The following is a 14,875-nucleotide window of genomic DNA, read 5'->3' on the forward strand; positions in this document are numbered from 1 at the left end:
TAGTGTCATAAATTGTACTCACCTACAATTTTGTCCTCACTTATGCTTGACTTTGGCATTCCGTCCTCCAAGGCCTAATTACAACACTGATTTTTCTCACACCAGCTATTCATCTCACAATTTCACTACATTTCTAGCTTGATCCCCTGATTGGAGTCTTGATTCATAGGACTAGGATGTACCATGCCCTGGTCTTAAATCAAAACCAAGGCATATATTCCCTGGGCCTCCTAATCAGGCCCCAATTTGGCCTCACTTAATGGTCACCTAATGAGAGTGGGAAATTAGATCCCATTTTATCTAATTTTCAACAAGCAAGTTTCAAAGGAGGTCTACCCCTCTCATTTCAAACCTAATTTTAATTCCTAATCAACTCAAGAGAGAAAAATTGAGATCCTACATTCAAGTGAGCAAGCATTCAGTATTCTATCAAGAATTGGAGCAGAAGTGAAGTCAAGATTCAAGCATTGGAGATGAAATTTATGTTGTATGTTTTATGAAGACAATCTACATGAAACTGTAATTCCTTGGCAAAGACACACAAAAATTCATTAAAGGTATACCATTAGTGTTTCATTCATTCTCATCTTTTCTCTCAAAAGGAATGTATTTTAGTGCAGTAGTTCATTTACATTTTTAATTCAATTTCATGGTTAATTCCAAAATTGGGTTTTGACCTAAGGAAAACCCCTATTCCCAATAGTTTTTCCCTTTTCATTGTGTGTAGGAACAAGTATAGATCTACGTTTAAGAGGATCAATAGGATTTGTAGAGATGAATAGGTTCAACTTTTGACTATGAGAAATTCGAAGGACCATGGCAAATTGATGCCAAACTTTTGGGAATAGATACAAATCATATTCTTATACTTAGATCTAGGTTGGGGGATCCGTACGACATTTGTAGCTCATTGTTTCTATTAGATTGCTTCAATAATTCACTATCTTTCCCTAATCTTCAGCAATTCAAATCAGTTCAACTCAAGGAGGAGAAAGCCCTATCCCAAGAGGTTGGAATCTGATCAAAATATTGGTCTATCAAGATTATACTATAAGATTCCTCTCCTCTGTAATGTCTTCATTAATTAGGTCTTTTAGTGGTTTTATTATCTTAATTTAAGCCTAACCCTAATTTTCACCACCACATTTTGGTGAACCCGAGTTCTTGCACCTTAATTTTTTATTTGTGATCTCAAATGTGATTGTTTATACATTTTCAGATTCAAATTTACATTCATAAGTTTTATTTTAAATTGTATAACATAAATTTAGAGGTTAAATTCACACAAACCCTAATTTATAATTTGAACTTGTGGATTGCATAATTTTGATTTATTGTCTCAGATCTAAATGTTTATTCATTTTAAAATTCAAATTCACACTCATAGATCTCATTTTAAATTGAATTACATAAATTTAGAGGTTAAATTCAAACAATCACTTGTAGGCTGCATAATTTTTCAAATCTATTTTCAGATCATATCTTTATGACATGTTATGCTATGATTTAAAGGAATTTATCTTTAAAATGTACAAATAAAATTGCTTACTTAATTGGTTAATAAATCACTTTTACAAAAAAATTCATTGCTTAACCACAATCTTCATTTTTTGCATTCAAATTTTCCTCCTTTGTGCATGAGTTTTGTTACCATTAGTCCTACCTACAATATTCTTGTGAGAAGAAGTTGTAGATTTAAGGATTTCCAAGTTTTAAATACTAAGGATATGGAGCCTAATTTGGAGAACTTATTTCATAAGAATATTGGTGCTTCCTCCAACCCAACAAATAATGTAGTTTATCTCTATTCTCATCATATTTTTCATGATGAGGATGAATTACTAACTATGGTTACCATTGACCAATTGGAGAAGATTGATAATGAATTTGAAAATATTCAACAATGGATGAGTCAACAATACCTGAAAAATGAGGCAATCCCATTGACTAACAGATTAAAAAGAATGGTGCAAAGTGATGAAATTGGTGTCGATTTGTTGTGTGGATTTTCTCATATTGTTAACACTAATATCATGCCAATCAAAATTTTCCCTGAAGTCCTTGGATATTCTCAACCGACTAGTCGAGTCAATCATTTCATTCCTATGTCTACATTTATATCTTCTGTCATGACTACTTTCACATAAAATGTTAACCCTACACATGTTAGTCATGGGGTCAATTGTGTTAATCAATACTCTTACATATCTCCTTTCATGAGTCTTCCATTTGTATCCCAATCATCTCCCATACTCACATATCATAGTGTTCCACCTCATTACTCTCAACCTCCACCTACATTCAACAATGTTATTCCTCCATCACAATCCTACATGTCCAATTTCAATCTATCCACCGAAGCAACCATTAACAACCTTGCCCAAACTGTTACACCCCTACAACAACAATTGGCTTCCATTACCCAATCTAAGTTTAATGTTCCCACATTTCATGTAGTGAGCCCATTGTTTGATGAAATTGTCTGTGCTGTCCCTCCTAAGTATATGGAAGTCCCTCAATTAGAGTTGTACAATGGAAAGGATGATATCTTGACTCTTTTGAAAACATTTCAAACTTTGTGTAGTGATTTTGTTCATGACCAAAGACTTATGGATGGACTATTTACTCAAACCTTTAGGGATAAATATTTGCAATGTTATTATTCTTTGTCTCTTTATTCTATTACTGGAATAACCCACTTAGCTTAACCCAAAAATTTCAACTAATTTTTTTTATTGATTACTTATTCTTGCTTGTATTTCATTTAATTGCATACTTAGGTACATCTATCCAAATGGGATAGGCATCCATCCAACCAGGATGGGCATCTAACCATATGGGTTAGACATCTATCCATATGGGACTAGGCATCTAACCATACATGTTAGGCATCTATCCATATAGGACTAGGCATCTAACCATATGGGTTAGGAATTTATCCATATGGGACATGAGGTTTCATCTATCCAATCTGAGATAGGCATCTATCCATATGGGACACGAGGTTTCATCTATCCAATTCGGGATAGGCATCTATTCATAAGAATATGAAATGCTCTGGCCAGAGACTTTAGACTCATCGAGACCATTTGGGTACTGAGTCACTCTCTAAAGACTACACTCCCCTACTAGGAGTTCACCGAGGTCACCTTCCTTAGGAGTATAAAAATAATTACATAATAAGCTTGAATTCTGCCTCAAAATTCTACCTAAAGCCTTGGGAAGTCAAGCAAATCCGTATGGGATTTCTTCTGAGTATACATTGAATGAATCTTAATCTTCCAATCAACATCATATGTACCCTTTTATTGAGGGGCTTAAGGAGCTTCAAAAACCTTGATCAACTCACCCTTAACCAAATCCTAATCCCCATCCCCGAATGCCTAATTATAAGGGACAATTCCATACCTAGACTACCTACATACTTGTTTTGGTACGGGATCAAGGCATAAAGTGTAGTAATGGTTTTTAACTATGGTTTAATATAAACTATTTGGTGGGTATGCAACCCTTTCTAGGGTCAATGTACTAGACAGTTTCTCTACGGTTGCTACCCATGATGGTAGCTCTTTATCAAAAAGGCTCAAGATGGCCTTTTGTTTGTGGCCTAAAACAACTAAGTCATATTTCCTATTAAACACATCACCCTTAACCCATTATCATCCACTAAAATCATCAAGATAAATTTTTTTCTAAGATCATCACACACATCCAAACCCTAATGGATTTTTTAAAAGTTTAACTGATCAGATGTAAATTCATTTTAAAATTAATCTTTTTAGATTATCGATCCAAGGGGGATGATCCGTCCCTTGAATTTTAACTTCCAAATGACCCTTATTTCTCTCCAGCAGTTTATAGGGATGATGCCACATACGTCGTTGTTGCAATTTTATTAGGCATTGTATAGTAGTTCAACACAACGACATTACCTGTAAGCATGACCTAAAGGCACCATAGATACCGAACGCTGCTTTTTTTGGTTTCAAATCCTCTTGTTTAGTTGTCTAGCTAGGAATTTAACTTTGAATTCATGAATCTTAAATGAAGAAATATACCAATACAATTATGAAAAAGAAACTATTATATACAAGGAATTATCGCTTGAAATTAAAAACTAAGGTATAAATTTTACGTAATTCAAAATAACATAAACAAATCAACTAATTGGGAAGAGTATTTTTCTTGAAATAAAATTATGATAATAATTAAAACTCTGAAAACTTGAACTAAATACATGAAGTACTAATTGGTTGGAAAACTATGATACTTTTTAAAGTTAACTTATGAAAATAATTTAAATTACTTCCAATATACTAATTATTTTGACAAAACTATTAAACTCTTAAATATGGATCCTATTACTTGAAGGACATTAAATTAAATTATTAAATAATAAAACTTCAAAATGAAATTAATACTTATATGTTTGAAAGTGGAAAACTATTAAACAATAAGCTTGAAAACCACAATATTTTTAATTACTAATTGTTTGAAAATAAGATTAGAAAAGAGTACAAATACTTGCTAATTGACCAGTGTAAATAGCAATGAGGCTCCCAAGACATGTTTAATAGTAAACTAGCAGCGTTCGGTATCTATGATGCCTCTAGGTCACGCTTATGGGTAATGTTGTTGTGTTGAACTACTGCACTTAATGCCTAATAAATCTGCAACAACGACGTTTGTGGCATTGTCCCTATAAACCATTGGGGAGAAATAAGGGTAATTTGGAAGTTAAAATCCAAGGGGCGGGTAATCCCCCTTGGATCATTAATCTAAAAAGATTAATGTCGTGCTCTGTGAAGTGTGATACCTGCAACTACAACACAAAACACTCAATAGATCATTACAAGCATGGTTAGAAAATAATAAGCAAACAAAGATGAACCATGACAAAGTGACCTATTGCCTCCTAAGAGATGCGAGTATGGATTTGCTCTCAGATCTAGATAAGAAAATCCAATGACTTGACTACACCTAGACAGAGGATTTGAAATGATAATGATGTGCGAAGATGAGATTGATTATGCTATATTGATCCAAGAGACTAATTAAGATAATGATATGCATGATTAAGCTATGATGATGCAATTAAGATAGAAAATAGATTGATTAAGCTACATGATTCAACAATTATGCTAGAAAATGATCAAATTAAACTAGATCTAAGATGCAATTACTTAAAACAACAATTATCAAATGATGTGCCTATAGTAACAATGCATAAGATGAAATGAGATGGGATCCTTTGTGCTCCAAAATGGGGGATATTTATAGTATTTCCAAGGTCAGGGGTGAGGTGGCAGGAATCAACGGTTAAGATTGAGTTTGAAGATATCAAGGGTGAAATTGGAGGAGGTTGGAGAAGAAGTTGGAGGAAGAGACACTTGTCATCTCTGTGGTAACAAGTGTCAAGGAGCCTTGCTCATAAAAGGGCAAGTGTCCAAGAGAGGATACATGTGGCCAAAGTTCCATGTGTCTCAAGAAGAAAATATCCACACCATAGAAGGTTAGGATAAGGAGGTTAGAATGTGCAAGATAGGATAGGGTTAGTTAAACCCAAGGTTAGGTGGAATGGGTTAGGTTAGAGGGATGGTTAGGCTAGGTGGTTATAAGTTAGGAGGCATGTGGGTAATTTGAATTTAAAAATTCAAATAATAAGAAAAGACTAATTAATTCTCAACAACTCATAAATTTATTTGTTTTAATTAATTAGGGGATTAGAAGAATTGATTGAAGATGGGGGGAGGATTAATTAATCAAAGGGGAAAAATCAAGGATTTGTTAATAAGTAGATGAAAGGGAGAATTTAATCAAATTGCATAATGAATTCAATTAAATTAGGAAGGGAGATTAATTAAATAATTCCTTATTTAATTAATTATCTTTAGACCATTTTTAGGTGTATACATTTTTCCCCTCTTCGAAGCGAGGTATGATGACACGTTGATTTAAAGAATAATCTCATTTTGGTGATGATATTGGTTCGATAAGATACCCTAGACATTGATTGATAAATTACGATATGATGACGCCCCCTCGAGAGATCAATTGAGATAATTGAGCTTTGGAGTTTTTGAATCTTTATGAAATTGATATCTCAATTAGAAATGATTCGATGTCTCCAACTATGGTTGATGAAAATGCGAGTTCTACAATCATGGTGATGTAGTTCTTGATTATTAATAAAGCTTGATTGATTATATTGATAAGATCAAGATTCAGTCTGGTTTCAGGAATGACACCTCCTATATAAGACAAAGATGATCAAAGCGCCTGGTTTCAGGAACGATATATCTTGTATAGGACATGATCAAAACATTTGGTTTAAGGAAAGATACATCCTGTATAAGACATGATAGGATCAATTTAGATGCGATCGATTGATAGAATTGATAAGGTTGATTGGATAAAGAACTAACAGTTTGTTGATATCAAGTTGAAGGAAGATTTAGATATGCTAATGTTGGTTCTGTGGAGAGGGTAGCATAAGATTTTTGCTGGGTCGATAATATCTGGAGAGAGATGAGTCATCATTCTGATCATGTATACACTTATGATGACACCTTGATTATTCCCATGATAGATTTAACCTTGAATAAAATGAGCATATGGGATCCCATGCAAGAATGAAATGCAAGCTAAATGCAAAGCTACAACTGAACCAGTCACTGGGTTATTGCGTTTTGTCATCATTGAGATTTTTAAAATGTGGGAAGTGAGTGCAAACATCGATGGTATAATTAAACCATGATGAGCTAAGCATGACTTTCCTGGATTTTGATATGGCAAGTTAGCACAAGCATCGAGATATAATTGAACCAAGATGACCCGAGTGTTGCTTGCATAAAAGAGGTAGTATTAACCATTTCAATACGCAAATCAGAAATGTCTTCAATGATACTCCGATGATCATGTCCTGAGATAAATTTGCACATTTTAATGATTAATTTACAGACAATAGACAAGAAAAATATCATGTTCCTTCCTTGTTCCTCTAGTCAGAGACATCCTGAAGTTACTTAGAAATCATGATAGTGGAAATCAAGATAGAAAAGGTTGAACAAGCATGTTAAAATCATTATCCGAAAGATATCATCCATTGAAAAGTGTGCAAATGTTTGTAGACTGACTTTATGATAGTTTGATGGTTGATAATTTAATCTTGTGTTCAATGTTGGATGTATCTCAGTTTTCACTTGATAAGGGTTGTCTAACTGTTGTTCTACCTGTTTGATTAAGCTCAAAATGATCAAAATGTTTTTTTACCCCCAGCTAGGTGCAGGATTTTGCCCCAAGCCTAGAAACAAATTCAGTATGATATACCCAATGATCTAAACCATGGCAAGAAGCCACCCGAGATGCCTGTGTATGTACAAATGCTTTATTATGGATATGAACAACGTTGAATGAATGCAAGCGGAAGGATGCATGAACTAATAAATTGAAGAGCTAGCGCCTGTTTGCCAGGTTTTCACCATCTATTTTTATTACATTTTTTCTCATATTTGATTTTTTTGATTTTCTGCTTTTTCACTTTTTTAAAATTTTTTCTGCTTTTTCACTATTTTTGATTTTTCTACCTTTTCACTGTTTTTGATTTTTCTGCTTTTTCACTATTTTTGGATTTTTTGCTTTTTCACTGTTTTTGATTTTTCTACTTTTTCAGACATAAAACTTCTTCAGATGCATGCTATTGATGGGTTCATCGAGCTAATCTTCATCCTGTGTTGATAGCTGATATGCTCCTAACCCAAATACTATTGTGACCACAAACGAACCTAACCAGTTTGGTTCAAACTTTCCTTTCTTTTCTCGATCTGCTTGGTTGTGTGGATTTTCCTTTGGTACTAGTTCCCCAACTTGAAAGACTCATGATTTGACCCTATGATTATAACTTTGACACATTCTTTGCTGATATACCTTTAAACGATCAAAGACATTTTGCCTTCATTCATGGATCAATTCTAACTCCTGCAATCTAGATACTCATTGTTCTTCATCTGGGATAAGACCTTTTAATGATACTCATAGAGAAGGTATCTCTACTTTTATTGGAAGTATTGCTTCTGACCCATAAATAAGAGAGAAAGGTGTGGCACCTGTTGGTGTGCGGATACTGGTATGATAGACCCATAGAGCAGGGTTCTATTGAATATGCTAATCTCTTCCACCATCACTTACTATCTTTTTGAGGATTTTAAAAATAGTTTTGTTTGATGCTTCTTCTTGCCCATTCCCTTGTGGATAGTAGGGTGTGGAAAATCTATGTTGGATCTTGAATTTCTCACAGAGTTCTTGTACATCCTGATTCTTAAATGGTCACCCATTATTAGTGATAATGGTCATGGGTATTCCATAGCGACAGATGATTTAGTTCAAGATAAAGGCAACAATTTTTTTTCCTATGATATTTGTGAGAGGTATTGCCTCAATCCATTTTCTGAAATATTCTGTAGCTACAAGGATGAATTTGTGACCAATAGATGAAGAAGGATTTATCTTTCCTACTAGATCAAGGCCCCATTGGCAGAAAGGCCAAGATGTTGCCAAAGCATGAAGTTCTTGTGCTGGTGCATGAATCAAATTCCCATGGATCTAACATTGTTTGCATGTTCTAGCTATCTGAAAAGAATCTCATTCCATAGTTGGCCAATAATAGCCCAAGCTTATGAGTTTTTTCGAAAGGGTAAGACCACTTGAATGAGTGCCACAAATGTCATTATGGACTTCATGTAAGGCCTTCTCAGATTCTTCTTGTTCAAGGCATCTTAAAAGAGTACTGTCTAGACCTTGTTTAAACAGGGTATCCATGACAAGAGTAAAATGGAAGGATTGGTGAATAAAGTTTCTCTTTTGATTTTTCGATAAGTCAGGAGGTGGGGTGTTATCTTTCAGGTATCTATAAATTTGGCCATAACGGGAGGAATCGTGCCCAACAAGGTGATAGATAGTTTGGGAATCAGGATAATTATGAGTAGGGTAAAACAACTCTTCCACCAAGAATTCATAATGCTTCTGATTTTCCTGTGTCTATAGGAGAGAAGCAAGTGTAGCCATGGCGTCTGCTGCTTTGTTGTCATTCCTTGGAATCTACTGAAAGGTTATTTCTACAAAGTATTTCTTGATATCATCAACCATCTTTTTATAAGGCATTAACTTTTTGTCCTTTGTTTGATAATCGTCATTGATTTGATTGATGACGAGCTGAGAGTCTCCAAAGACTTGAAGTTGTGTAATGTTCCATTCTATAGCCATTTTGATATCTGTAACCAAAGCTTCATATTCTATTGTATTGTTGGTGCATGGAAAACTTAATTTGTATTCTTTTGGAATTGTATGACCTTGTGGTGTGATGAATCAAATACCTGCTGCTGATCCATGTTGTGTTCTATTATTGATGTCTGCTCCTGGACTGATATTCAGGTGATGTATTGTAAGATATGGATCAAACCCTGAAATGTCTGCATATGACTAGGTGAAATTGATTTGCCATCTTTTGAAGGGTTCAATATATATTTTTCTTGCTAGTTCAGATAGAGAAGTTGTTGTATATAGATCACTTGTACTGATGGTAACTACCTCTGTTGGTTCTATCAAAATTGATGACCTTTCTTGATAGTAATTAGGTAAGGTGTCAAATCTCCCATCCTTTGGCACCTCAAGGAGGTTTTCATCATTAGATACATCCTTTGTTTTTACTTTTTCTCGTTCTAATGTTGCCAAGAAATGGTTTTCAGCATTAGACCTAATCTTGTTTTATTTAATTTCCTTTTTGCGACTAGGAGATTCGACACCCACTTGACTGGAAGATGCGTTGCTGAAATTCTTGGTGAGAGTTGTTGCAGGTTTGATTGCATTAAGATATACAAATATAGCGTGGTCATTTGGAAAGGTATCAATGGCAACATGTCCTTCATTTTCCCAGTCAATAAGTTCAGGGTGGATTAGAGGTAGGGGGTCCTCAGGTTGAGATGTTTCAAGAGTATCAAGGGTCATGATGGATGTATCAAAGTTTTTAATATGTATGTCGATGTCTAGAATGGTACTCTCATTATAATGACCTCGCACAAGAAGCTCCTAATCATCCTCGATTAAGTCCAAGTCAGCCGAATGTGGTTCTGATTCAACTGAACTAGTTCCTAATGTTTGCCCTGCATACACGTGAACTACATCGACTCCTACATCTTCTTCAAAGCAATTTTCTTTAGGTGACTCTTGAGAGTGATAGGAATCCCATTCCCATTCATTAGAATTTTTATCACTTGCAGCCTACAAACTATAGATTTGTTCATATAGTATTTGATTTGTTTCTTCAACTTTTGTTGCTATATCCTTTCTTTTTTCATATTCAACCTCTTTAGGACTGAGATTGAGTTCTGTCAACCTTGCTATGAGCTCTCCTTGATTAGCACTAGGCTCATGCTTGTTTTGATTGAGATTTAAGGTTGCTTAAGAGGTACTTTTAGTTTTTTTTTCCTGTTGATTTGAAGCTTACTTCTTTTCCCATTTTATGTTTGCTTGTGTTTGTTGCTTAGCTGATGTTTCTTCTCTTTCAATTTCCAGTTGTTCTTGTCTGTTTTCATATTCCTCTTGTTGCTGGCTAAAAGATGTGTCTTCTGGTAGAGTAACTTGTCAATACCCTAAGCCTATTTTGTCTGTAGCCTATTGAGTGTAAGGTTGGATAGGTTGATATACCTTCTTTTCTTTTCCCTATATGACCTATTCCAGTGTATCCCATTTTTCTGAGAATGTTAAATCCTTTTCCATACTTTTCTATAGGTATGTGGACATTGTTGATCTTTTGTTGAACCTCTTCATCCTTGTATAGCCACTGTAGTACATCTTTGTCTTCTTTTTCCTCTGATAAGGTCCCAACACTAACAAATGCTCCATCAAATATGGAAAGATGTTTCACAATTGGTTGCTGTTTAGAGTTTGATGGTTTTCCAAAGGATTTAGGAGAAAGGAGTAATTGTGATATTAAATATTCTCCATTCCCTCAATCTCTTAGCTGCATTTGTTTTTCCATACTTGACAAAATTGAGGCAAATGATTTTTCTTTAGATTGTGTGTTTGAAGATGATGCTTGCCTATTATGAGGAACAATGACTTCTTGAGTTGGTTTTAGATTACTACAATACTGAAATGGATTTGAATATGTCAAGATCATGATTTCCTGCCCATTGTAGGGAAACTTTAAGCACTGATGGTATGTTGATGGAACTGTTGGTATTTTGGTATGGTTTTGTCATTGATGTCAACACCTACTAAACACTTATCAAGTCTAGCAATTTGGAATCAGCAACATTCATTGACAAGCAAGTGACTCATGCACAGTCACCAATATCTGGTACACCGTCAAGATATAATGATCACCGACACTTGGAATGATATGGAAAACACTTGGTTATGTTGAAAACATTGTGTGGACACTTTGTCTTAGAGTTTTGTTTATTGGTACATTAGCATTTGCATATTTGTTGTTACCGGTTAATAGGTCCAGGTTACACCGACAGGTTTATCTTTTCCAGATTAGCATGGCATGCTATGGAGATGACTTATTATTGTTGTAAATGCATTAAGCTGACATATTGAATTAGTTATTGCATCAGCTATTAATTGATATGTAAATTAATTTTATTGTAATATCTTGTAGAGCCGACCTACTAAAATTGGTCTTAGGTTATGGTATAAATGTAAGATCTTATTTGTAAGATCAAGTGTGAAATGCAAAAAAGGATTGTGTGAAGGTATATGCGAGAATAAGCAGAGCTATACATGTAGACATCATTTGAATATTGAAGGAGGGTTTTTGTGAAGACAATTTGAACTACACCGGTACTAAATCCAACATATGAAGATGCTAATTTTAGTAGTACATTCTTATTGGATTTAACCATCCAATTGTAGTCAGTGTGACTCCCATTTTGTGATTGAGCAATGAGCTCTAGGCACTTGGCCTTTCTGCATGTGCAGACCCCATTTATGTACACTTACTATCTGTAGTAGTATCATCTGATTATGGGTAAGGTTTCCCACTGTGGTTTTTCCCCTTATAGGGTTTCCACGTACAAATATTGGTGTTATGTGTTGTGGATGACTTTGTCTTTATGTTTCATGCACTAATCCTTACCGATATAGCAATTAACTATTAAAACTGTCTACCGACATATTGAACTAGTTTACCGATATTAAGCATTAAGTTGGTTAAGTTGTTTTTGGTTTGAATTTATTTGACAACTGATTCACCCCCCCTCTTAGTTGTCTTCAGGACCTAATAGGAACAACTTATATGTCATGTATCTAGGGTCTTCCCAAGAGTATGTTGTATAATAAGTCCAAGTCTAGAACTTGGAATGCTGCGTCTTTCTGTAAAGGTCCCACTCGGATGGGTAACATCAGAATTCCTTAGAGGAACGTTCTTCTTCATCATATGCTTTAATGGTGATCTTTTTCTGGGGATCAACTGCATCTTCTGAATAACCTAGAGGGCTGACAAGACTCAAAGAGCAAATGTTTAAGCCAACTCCACCATCTATTAGGATACGTTTAACTCACGTCTTATGAATGATGACTTTGATATGCAAGGGAGCATTATGGGGATGTTGCAAGGAGATGTCATCTTCTTTGGTGAATGATAAGCAGTGAGGGGTCGTGAGGTGTCCTACCATGGTTTGGAATTGATCTATATCTAGATATTTAGACATTGTTGTATCTACCAATGCTTGTTCAAGAGTTTCTTTGTGTGCAGGTGAAAGTTTTAAAAGTTCTAATATGGATATTTGTGCGGGCGTTTTTTGTAATTGATCCACTAGATTGTATTGTTTTGTAGTGGATGAGACGTGTTTGTTGTAGGACCTGACAAAACAAATTTAGCTTTGCTTCTTGTGATAGCATTAGAAGGTTCTTGATTTTTCTTTTCTTTAACTACAATCACATTTACCACATTATCATATATATGAGCATAGTTTACCTTCGCTTTACCCTTACCATTATTTGTTGTTGGTGATTCACCTTTCTCATATTTTGGAAGCAGAGTTTTAAAAGTTGTATGAGATTCATTTGTTGTATGTCCATCCACTATTATTACTCCATTATCAATCAAATCTTGGATGACATGTTTCAACCACAGACAATTATCTGTATGATGTCCCTTGTTTCAATGGAAATCACAATAATGGTTATCATTCCACCAAGGTGGTTTTACTTGAGGTCCGTAGTTCCTTTCTTCTGGCAAATTAATCAATTTGTTTGCGAGAAGTGTCTTTAGTACGGATCCAAGGGGTTCACCAATGTTTGTAAATTGTCTTCTCAAGAAATTTTTGATAGTTGCTTTTTGGTGATAGTTGTTTTGTTGAGCCGCTGCTGAGCGGTGGGATAAATTAAAAACTAGTTGTTTTGGTTTCACATTGTTGTTATCCACTATTCCATCATTGACGACATTATGATTTCTATTCCAAAACTTTGGCTTATCATTTTGGTTGTTGTTAGTGTTGTTAGGAGGATGAACTCTATCTTTGTATATCTTCAACTCACCTTTCTTTATCATGGCTTCCTCCATTTTGATTTCATTATCAATCATCTTTTTGAAACTTTTATTTCTTTGCATTTTTAGATGATAACTCATTTGATCATTTAGGTTGTCGATGAATATGTCCATTTTTTCATACTCTGGCATGGTACGAGGATATTGTGAGGCTAACTATCTCCATCATTGTGAAAGTGTCATGAAAGGTTCTCCACTCTTTTGCTTGGCATTACATAGGTCTAACATTGTTACTTCATGTTGTATGTTGTAAGAGTATTGTGAAACAAACTTATCCACCAATTCTAAGAATGATCTGATTCCAGGTGGAAGTTTGGAGAACCATTCCATAGCTAGTCTAGTTAGGCTTTTCAGAAATAATATCATCAAGTAGGTATCCTCATGTGCAAACTCCATACACATTGTGTAAAATTATCGTATATGATCTTTGAGGGTCAGTTCTTCCATCATATTTTTCATATCTAGGAGTTTCAAAACCTATAGGAAATGGTATCATGTTTAGATTTATGTCAAATGGATAAGGACAAATTTCTTGAAGTGAGTATCTTCTAACATTTCCTCTCTGCATATCTTGAATTTGTATTTGCAGTGTTTGTATTTGTTGCATGAGAGTTGTGATAAGATTATCAACATGATTTGTTCTTGCATAACCATGATTTTGTATTCTAGGAGGATCTAGATCTCTTCTTGTATCATCTCTACCCCTTCTTGTATCTTCATTGGATTGAACGTTATTTAGAATTTCTACTTCATCCCTTTTGGGCATGTAAGTTTCCTCATTAGTTCTGGTGTTACTACGGATTGTCATGTCATTCATTTTGAGACCCAAAATATCCTCATATTTTTCATTATAAGGGGTAGGGTCACTTTTCTTTTGTGTCAATTTGTTCACATCAAAATCTTGGGGGAGTGTAGCACCAGATTTTGCTAACATTAGGAAATATTTTTCTTTTTCTCCCTCTAATAATTTCTGCATAAATTTATCGAATTGAGGATCTTTTTTGATGTCTCTAACATGTTGTTATGTTATTTCTTCTTCAACTTGTATTTCATCTTTGTGTTCCATGGTTCTATAATATTCAGTTATTTCCAATGTTTTGATTTCTCTCTCTGCAATTTTTCATCTCTGAGCTCTGGTTAAAATGAGCATACACGTGTGTTAGATATTGTGCTAGGGTTCGATTGTCTAAAAGTTGTTTTGGTAAGTGATCAACTATCGACGTAAATGTGATAGAGCAAAGTGACATGGAAAGATGGTTCAAGTGTTTAAAAGTTTACAAGTTTTTCGATCTTCGGTTTTGGAGTGCAATGATGATGATTTTG

This window comes from Cryptomeria japonica, chromosome 11, assembly GCF_030272615.1.
Source record: "Cryptomeria japonica chromosome 11, Sugi_1.0, whole genome shotgun sequence".
Taxonomy (NCBI): domain Eukaryota; kingdom Viridiplantae; phylum Streptophyta; class Pinopsida; order Cupressales; family Cupressaceae; genus Cryptomeria; species Cryptomeria japonica.